Below are 8621 nucleotides of genomic sequence, written 5' to 3' on the forward strand. Positions count from 1 at the left end.
GGTGCGGTTGGCGTAGGATAGAGCAGGGTTTAGAGCTGTTGTGCATAGGGTCGCTATGAGTCGGAAACGACTCGATGGCACATAACAACAACAACAACAAATTCTAAAAACTGCTATAGTTAATCCTGAGTTTTAATAGTATATGTAAACATGTAAGCTCCAAATTATACCATTTTAAAAAAAAATTACTTACTATTCAATAAACATTATGATCTACATGGAGGTTTGAAGAATTCCCTGTTGTATAGTGGACCCTTGTAGGGACCAGGAGGAGTTTGTTTTAAGAGCAAGTGTAGCCATTTGGAATTGTCGGAGCACCTGGTCAGCATGCTCCAGGTTTTGTCTCCAGCCCTGGCACTATCAGGATCGTTGGTGGTGGGCCGATTGAAGCACCAGGTGTAAAAAATAGCTGCCCACTGGTGCACTGCCTGTAAAATTGAAAAGCCATTGTGAAAATGACTAAAAGTTGACCTCCTTTTTATGATCAATTAGTACTTCATGGTGACCCCATGTGTGTCCAAGTAAATCGTGTTCCACAGGGATCCCAGTGGCTGGCTGACTATGCTCACCAGACACCTTTACATGGACTCAAACCTCTAACCCTTCATGTTCACTATCTGCACTGAGGGAAATTGTAAGAATCTCTTCTCAAAAACAATGTATTCCAATTTTGTATATTAAACTAGTATAAAAGAAAAGTCAACTTGGGGAGGGGGAAGGAAGTATGAGGAGGTAAAATGTGCAAAAATGAATGAATGAAAATCTAACTTTCCTGTAAACCTTTGTTAAAATCACAACTAAAATTAAAAAGGTTATTTTAAAAAAATGTAAAAAATAATCTGTAATTTTAAAAGTAGTAACAACAGAACTCTACCTACATGCAAGCATGGAGGCAACACCTGCAGATATCACTTAAGTGCACCCAGTAGCACTGTGAGGTGGGCGTTGATACCCCAGTGAAGTCACGGAGGGATTGGACTGGGAGAAGTTTGCCTGTGAGTGACCGAGCTGGGCCAACAGTACAGTTTACCTGGGTCTGCAGTGTGTCCTCTCAACTCTCAGGACATGCATGCTGACATTGCAGTTCGTGACTAGGTTTCAGCAGACCCTAAAGGCCATATCCTAGACTCTGCTTGTTTAGACAACCATGCAATTAGGTCTGACACTGAGGCTTGCAAATTCAGTCTTGGAGCTGAAATGCAGCAGAGGAATCAGTGAGAAGAGCTATTTATTTATTCACAGGAGATGAAGCCAAGACTCAGAAGGAAGCTTGCACCAAGATCACAAAGCCTACCTGATCAAGAGCCCAGGTCTCCTGATCGTCTCTAGACCATGTTATCTCAAGTCTAATTGCATACAGTATGTGACTTTTCTTCTGCAATCCTCCCATGTCTTTATCTGCATGGCTTTGGGCTTGGGAAAGTGAGATTGTAGTTGTGAAGCTTTAGCAAGCATTTAACAGCACAAGGTACCAATGACAGAAAGAAGTGTGGCATGGCAGAACGTGTGCTCTAGCTGGGAGGATTTCGGAAGTCAACCGCCCTCTTTGGACTCAACCACTCAACTGCATAGACACTGCTGAATGGTGACTTGAAGATATAATACGTGAGAAACAACAACAACAACAACAAAAAAAACCCATCCCAGAATTGTACAAGGTGTGTTCTTGGCTGTATTCTTCCCTTTAAGATTAAGTGTTGTTACTTACCATGAAGGTGACTATGACTCTCAGCAAGTTCTGAACCTTGCCCTATCCTACACCACCTTTGCAGTCTGTAGTGTTCAAGTCCACTGTGGCAGTCACTGTGTCAATCTATCTAGTTGAAGGCCTTCCTCTCTTTCTACACTCTCCCTTTCCAAGCACCATGTCCTTCTCCTGACAACATGCCCACACTATGTGAGCAGAAGCTTTATCATCTTTGCCTCCAAGGAGCACTCTGGCTGCACTTTCTCCAAGACATATTAGTTTGTTCTTTTGGCAGTCCATGGGATGGATGTTCGGTGCTCTTCCTCAACATCACAGCTTAAAGGCACCCACTCTTCTTCTTCTGCCATCCTTATTCATTGTCCAGCTCTAAGATGCATGGCAAGTGATCAGAAAGACCATGGCCTGAATCAGACGCACCTTAGTCCTCAAACTGATATCTACTCATGCTACTCAATAATTTGGAGAACTCCCTCACTGCAGACTTTCCTACTGCTGATACCAAGGGTGTTGATTGCAGATCCAAGCAAGGTTAAATTGTTGACAGTTTCCAATCTTTTCACCATCTATCATGATGTTGCCTATTGATCCAGTGATTAGAATTTTTTGTTTTCTTGATACTGAGACACAATCCATATTGAAGACAATTCTTTGATCTTCTGTAACAAGTGCTACAAGTTCTCCTCACTTTCAGCAAGCAACATTGTGTCATCTGCATGACAAGGTTGTTGATGAGTTTCCTTTCAATACTGATGCCACATTCTTCTTCACAGAGTCTAGCTTCTCATATAATTTGCTCAGCATATAGATTGAATGAATATGGAGAGAGAATACAACCCTGACACCCTCCCTTCTTCATTTTACACCATGTAGTGTTCCCTTGCTCTGTTAGCACAATAGTCTTTGTTCTATGTATTGATTTCAATGAGTACTCTGGGATTTCCATTCTTCTCAATGTTTGCCATAATTTGTTATGACCCACACAGTTTAATGCCTTTCACAGTCAATAAATAAAGTCAATAAAGCATAACTAGACATTCTTCTGGTACTCTCTACTTTCAGCCAGGATCTGTCTGAAACTAGCAAGGATATCTTTGATACCACATCTCTTCTAAATTCTTCTGCTCTGGTGGCTTGGTGGTAAGAAATTGCACTATCAATGCAAAGATAAATGGTTTGAATACACCAGTACTGGGAGAAAAAAATCTCTTCTTGTGTGGCTTACTGTCTCTGCAAATCCACTGGAAGGTCAGCTGTAGATTGGTTTTGACTTGAAAATATTTAACAATAAATATTGTATTGAGTACTCACTCTTCGTCACTTCACTAACACCACAACTCAAATACATCAAGTCTAAAAAAAATACATCAATTCTTCTTTGGTCATCTTTTTTCATCATCCAATTTTCAAATGTAAAAGAAAAAAAAATATCAACTGAAAAAACCCTGTGGATGGCTTCAATCAAGTGCATCTTAGTGTTTAAAAGGACACAGTTGCGCATTAGCATTTTGGAGTGGTCCTTGACTGCAGATTACCTGAATTCAGCTAATCTCTTGATATCTGGACTCCTGTTGCGATGGGGGTTTATTGTGGAACCAAGAAAAATTAAATCTTTGACAACTTCAATCTTTTCTCCATCTGTCATGATGTTGCCTATTAGTCCAAAGATGAGTATATATGTTATGTTATGTTATGTTATGTTATGTTATGTTATGTTATGTTATGTTGAGATGTAATACATATTGAAGGTTATAGTCTTCATTCTTTTGCAAAAAGTGCTTTGAGGCTTCTTTACTTTCTGCAAGCAGGTTGTGTCATCTGCATAACACAGATTGCTGATGAGTCTCCTCTAATCCTGATGCCACATTCTTCTTCAGATAGTCTGATTTCTCACATTACTTGCTCAGTGAACATTATTAATAGATACAGGCAAAGGTTATAGCCCTAGCCCACACCTTTCCTGATTTTAAACCATGCAGTGCTCTCTTATTCTCTTCTGACAAATGTTTCTAGGTCTGTGTATAGATTTTTTCACAGGCACGATTCAGTGTTCTGGGATTCCTATTCTTCTCAATGTTATTCATACTTTGTTATGATCCACAGTATCAAATGTCTTTCCTATATGTCAACCTTGAGTGATTTTAAACTATTATGATTTACAATCTCAGAACCTCACAGAGGGTCTCTGTAAGTCGATTCTAACTCACCAAGCAGTATGTTTGAGTTAGTATCGTCTCATGAAACTCCTCTGTCATAAAAGATTTGATAACTTAATTACAACCAGCTCACCTGCCAGGTTCCACTTTATTTACCCCACATACCTATTTCTCCACTTAAAAATATTGTGAGCCTCCCACTTAGACATAAAAAGCTCTGGTTTTGTAAAGGCTAAGTAAGTCCTCACCTGTTATTTGAAAGTTTGCTAGTTCAGTCTCACCCAATGGCTCTACAGGAAGAAAGACCTGACCATCTGCTTCCAGGTCTAAATATCAGAGCTTATGACACCCAGCAGGGCAGTACTACCCAGTCACATGGAATCACAATGAGTCAGAAGTGACTTGATAGCAAAGGACAGCTTAATCAGTTTAAAATATGTATGATTATTGCTAAAAGTGATGATCAAAACATTCTTTGGGCATGTTATCAGGAGGGACCTATCATGCTTTAAAAACTGAAAGGTCCGTGAGAAAGGGGAAGATCTTCAGTGAGATAGGTTGACAGAGTGACAGAAATAACAGACTTAAGTCCAGCAGAGATTGTGAGGGTGGCGCAGGATCAGGAAGGTCCCCGTCTGTTGTACAGAGGGTTGTTATGCATCAAAGCCAACTTGATGGCTCCTAACAACAACAACAACAACAACTAATTTGGCTCCAAAGACCCTAGTCTGCTATATGTTACATGTTTAATTGCTAACAACAATAACAACAACAAAAGCCCACGGTTCTAATTTATCTCTGTGTTATTGTTGTTGTTATATAGTATTGAGTCAGAACAAACTGACCCTCCAGCAGCTTCTTAGAGGCAATAAATCACATGAGATAAGCTCTCAACTGATATCCCCTGGACGGCCAACAGAACAAACAAACACATCTTGGAGGAGGCACAGCCAGAATGCTCCTTGGAGGCAAAGATGACAAAGTTTCATCTCATAGAATTTAGGCATATTACTAGAAGAAGCTGTTCCTTGAAGAAGGACATCATGCTTGGAAGTGTTGAGGACTGGAAAAAGAGAGGAAGACTCTCAACCCGATTGATTGACGTAGTGATTGTCGTGATGGGTCAACTCAGGAAGTGTGAGGATGGCACGGGGTAGAACAGGGTTTACATCTGTTGTTCACAGGGTCACTATGGGTTGTTTAGGACTTGAAGTCACCTAACAACAATAACTCATATGGGATGAGGTTGCCCATCTTTCTCCCTCAGAGCAGAGAGTGGATTTGAATAGCATCTCCTGACCCCTGAGCCACAACAGCAACTCTGTGAGAAAACAAAACAAAACAAGCAAACAAACAAAAAACAGTCTCATGATTAATGATTTACAGCCTTGGAAACCAATGGAGCATAACCAAGCACTGCAATCAAACCGACAGCAATGGGCTTGCACTTTGGGGCATCAACATTCTAGACGTATTGAATCATTGCCATAGATAGGACCATTAAATCTATATTTTCAACGAGGGTTTGTTGAAGGTCTTATGAAGGCCCCACTTGGAGATATGATGTGAAGAATTGACAAAATTCTCCTCAATTCTTGCCTTCCTGACAAAGCCTCATTAAGTGTCTGCTGACTGAAAATTAAGGTCACTGCTATCTTTCTACTGCAAAGGCATGCTGTTTAGAACACTTCATGACTACTTCAGGCTAGGTTTCTTTTAATGGCCACTGCTTTCATCCTTAATGGCATCCTTTTCAGACTTTCTTGATATCCCCCTTGCAAGAATCCAAAAGTTGTGTGTGAAAGAAGCAACTTCTTAATCAGCAATCATATTTTGCAAAGCATCATCAATAATATTTCCTAAACATTTTATGTTCCTAGTTAGGAACTAGGCAAAGACTAAGAAATAATTCACTGAACAATACCTCTAACAATAACAACAACAGCAACAACAAAATAAAAGATCCAGCTTAAAAGAAAACATTGGATTTCCCTTCCCAGATAGTATAGAAAGCTATTAATATTTACATTGTCAAAGGAATTTATTAGAAGAAGTCAGAGAACCCAAATTTAAAGGAAACCCAACAGTCATTTTTGCAATAATGAGGCCTCCCAAGCATATCGGTAACAGCAAATGAAATCTGATAGAAGCTAGGAAATCTAGGATATCTTTTAAAATATAAAATAAAATCCTAGGGTTCTTCTGCCGACTTTTGTGACAGTCATTATTTTTACACTTACACCAGAGTTTTCAAAGACGAAGAGAACAATAGGAAGTTGAAGTTTCTATAATATCTGTTGACAGTTTGTGAGACTGAAAAAAAACAAATAAGTAACAGAGGACTTGGAGGTTTTCTCTGCCAAGTCATTACAGGGCATCATCACACGAGGTGTTTACCAATGATTATAACACCTCCTGGCATTAGTTAACTGCTGGAGGCTTTTACGCGTTATTTTCAGGAAAGATGCCTGGGAATCTGTTTGTCACATGTGACTTTCTAATCAAAACTATAGCTCAGTCTAAAATGGAACCCCTTGAAGGTTTGACGAGCAAAAAGAAATTAATTTTTGTGGTGTTAAGGGTTTATTGTAAAAAATGGCTTCCCTAGTCATTGACTTGGACTTTGACATGTGGGTTGGTGGGATTATGCTAGTAGGTGTGGCAGCCTGTTCACAAGGGGACTGGCTACTCTCACCACTAAATTAAGCAGATTCAGTGGCAAATTTGGAGAATCTTACCACCAGCAAAGAAGCAGCAAGCATGATGCAATGCATACCCTGTGGCAGAGATTCTTGCATCAGGCAGACCTCCAACAGCACCAGTCAAAGCGGAGAACCAGAGACCTGATATAAGACAGAGCTAACCCTGGGATTGCTACTCTGTGGAACCAGAAATAAGATCCTTCACCTAAGTTTATTCGAAGAATGGGTGGGAGAGCCATAACTGGTAGAACTGAGAGCTTTGTAACACTGGCCAAAGCCCAAGAAACTCAAGGCTGACATACTTGAGAGCACATTTTTGAAGCTGTTCTGACTGAGTGTTTTTATCTTGCAGCCAATCCGAATTATTTTTTTCTTCGTTATCATGGTTCTGTGTGGTCTGTGAGCTACTACAATGGATTTCAGACCCAGAAGAGCAGTAAGATTCATGTTGGAATTAGTAGAAAGGAACTAGTAGAAAGAAATGTGGGAGCATGGGAGACATGTCTGACCTCATGGGATTTGGTTCTGAACTGTGGATATTGTACAGGGACAGTTTCCACTTGTACAGCTGATTTAGGTCAGATATGCTGTCCCCACACAGTTCTTGCTCTTTTTATAACTTCCCTTTTGGCAAAATTTTTATCTAAAAACCAGTGTAGAATATATAAAAGACAAGCCATGTATGTGTTTCTGATTTTAAAATAAGGCTATAGATTCAAACCACTCAAGCACTTTCTTTATCTCTCTATGCTGTCTAATGGTCTCTGAACTTGGTATTTAAAAACCCTAAGGAAACAAGACCCTTGACACAAACAGATGTATACACACCCAGATTTATTGATATATTATGCACAATAGCGAAGGGATGGGAGTAGCCCAAGTACCCATCAAAAAAACCCCTAGTGGATTGAAAAACTGTGGGACTTTCACACAATCCTTAAAAATCATGAACCTGTGAAACACCACACAACAGGAATAAGTCTGGAAGATGTTACGCTAAGTGAACTGTCTCAGTCACAAAAGGACAAATACTGCATAAGACCACTGCTATAAAAATGGAATGTATACAGGGTGGGATGTGGGGAAGAGTTGGAAAACAATAGATAGATAATGAACACTACAGCAGAATAGGTGAAGGAGGGACTATCTAAAAGGAACAATGATTAGATATTATATGTATGATAATTGTTGCACTTCTCTGACCAGCAGGGAAGTGCTGGTTTACTCAAGATGATAGTCAAGAGGTGAGAGGAGAGGAGCTCATGGTCGAGGGTCCTCCCAATCTGTACCTCCTCATAGCTTTTACTGAGAAGTTTCTCATTACATAAGCAGTAAAATATGTTAACTAGACTCTAAGATATTTTCACTGTTTCTTTTCTTATTTTCCTACTCTCCCTGTTTGCATAACCATATTAGAATGCTTCAGTGGGAGAATCATGATCTTTTGACTTGTAGACATACACACTTAGGGTTCTCTATTCTTTTGCTCTGATTACATTCTTTAGATTGCATTCTTTCAAGCCAGGCAGCTCTTAACTCTTTCAACAATTAACAAGACATGCATTACAAAGTGAATTGGGGGAGGGGGAGAAAGGTGAAATATGTATCAATAAATTTGTGAAAACCTATCTTTTCTATAAATTTTCACTAAAATCACAATTGTTGTTAGGTGCCGTTGAGTCAAGTATGGCCCAAAGCTATCCTATGAACAGAAGATCTGAATCCTGTCCTATTCTGTGCCACCCCACATTTCCCGACACAAGAGCCCATTCCAGCAGTCACTGTGTCAATCCACCTGGTTGAGGGTCTTCCTCTCCTTCACAGACCCTCCACCCTTCGCAGCATGATGTCCCTCTCCAAGGAATAGACCCTCCCAGCAAGATGCCAAAATCATGTGAGGCAAAGCCTCATCCTTCCTGCCATCAGAAAGCACTCTGGCTGCACCTTCTCCAAGACATTTTTACTTGTTCTCTTGGCCATCCATAGTATGTTCAGTGCTCTTCTCCAACACCACAGCTCAAAGGCATCAATTTTTTTCTGTCATCCTTATTCATTGGA

This window comes from Elephantulus edwardii, unplaced genomic scaffold, assembly GCF_000299155.1.
Source record: "Elephantulus edwardii isolate Elephantulus edwardi_28Jun2011 unplaced genomic scaffold, EleEdw1.0 scaffold00215, whole genome shotgun sequence".
Lineage (NCBI taxonomy): Eukaryota > Metazoa > Chordata > Mammalia > Macroscelidea > Macroscelididae > Elephantulus > Elephantulus edwardii.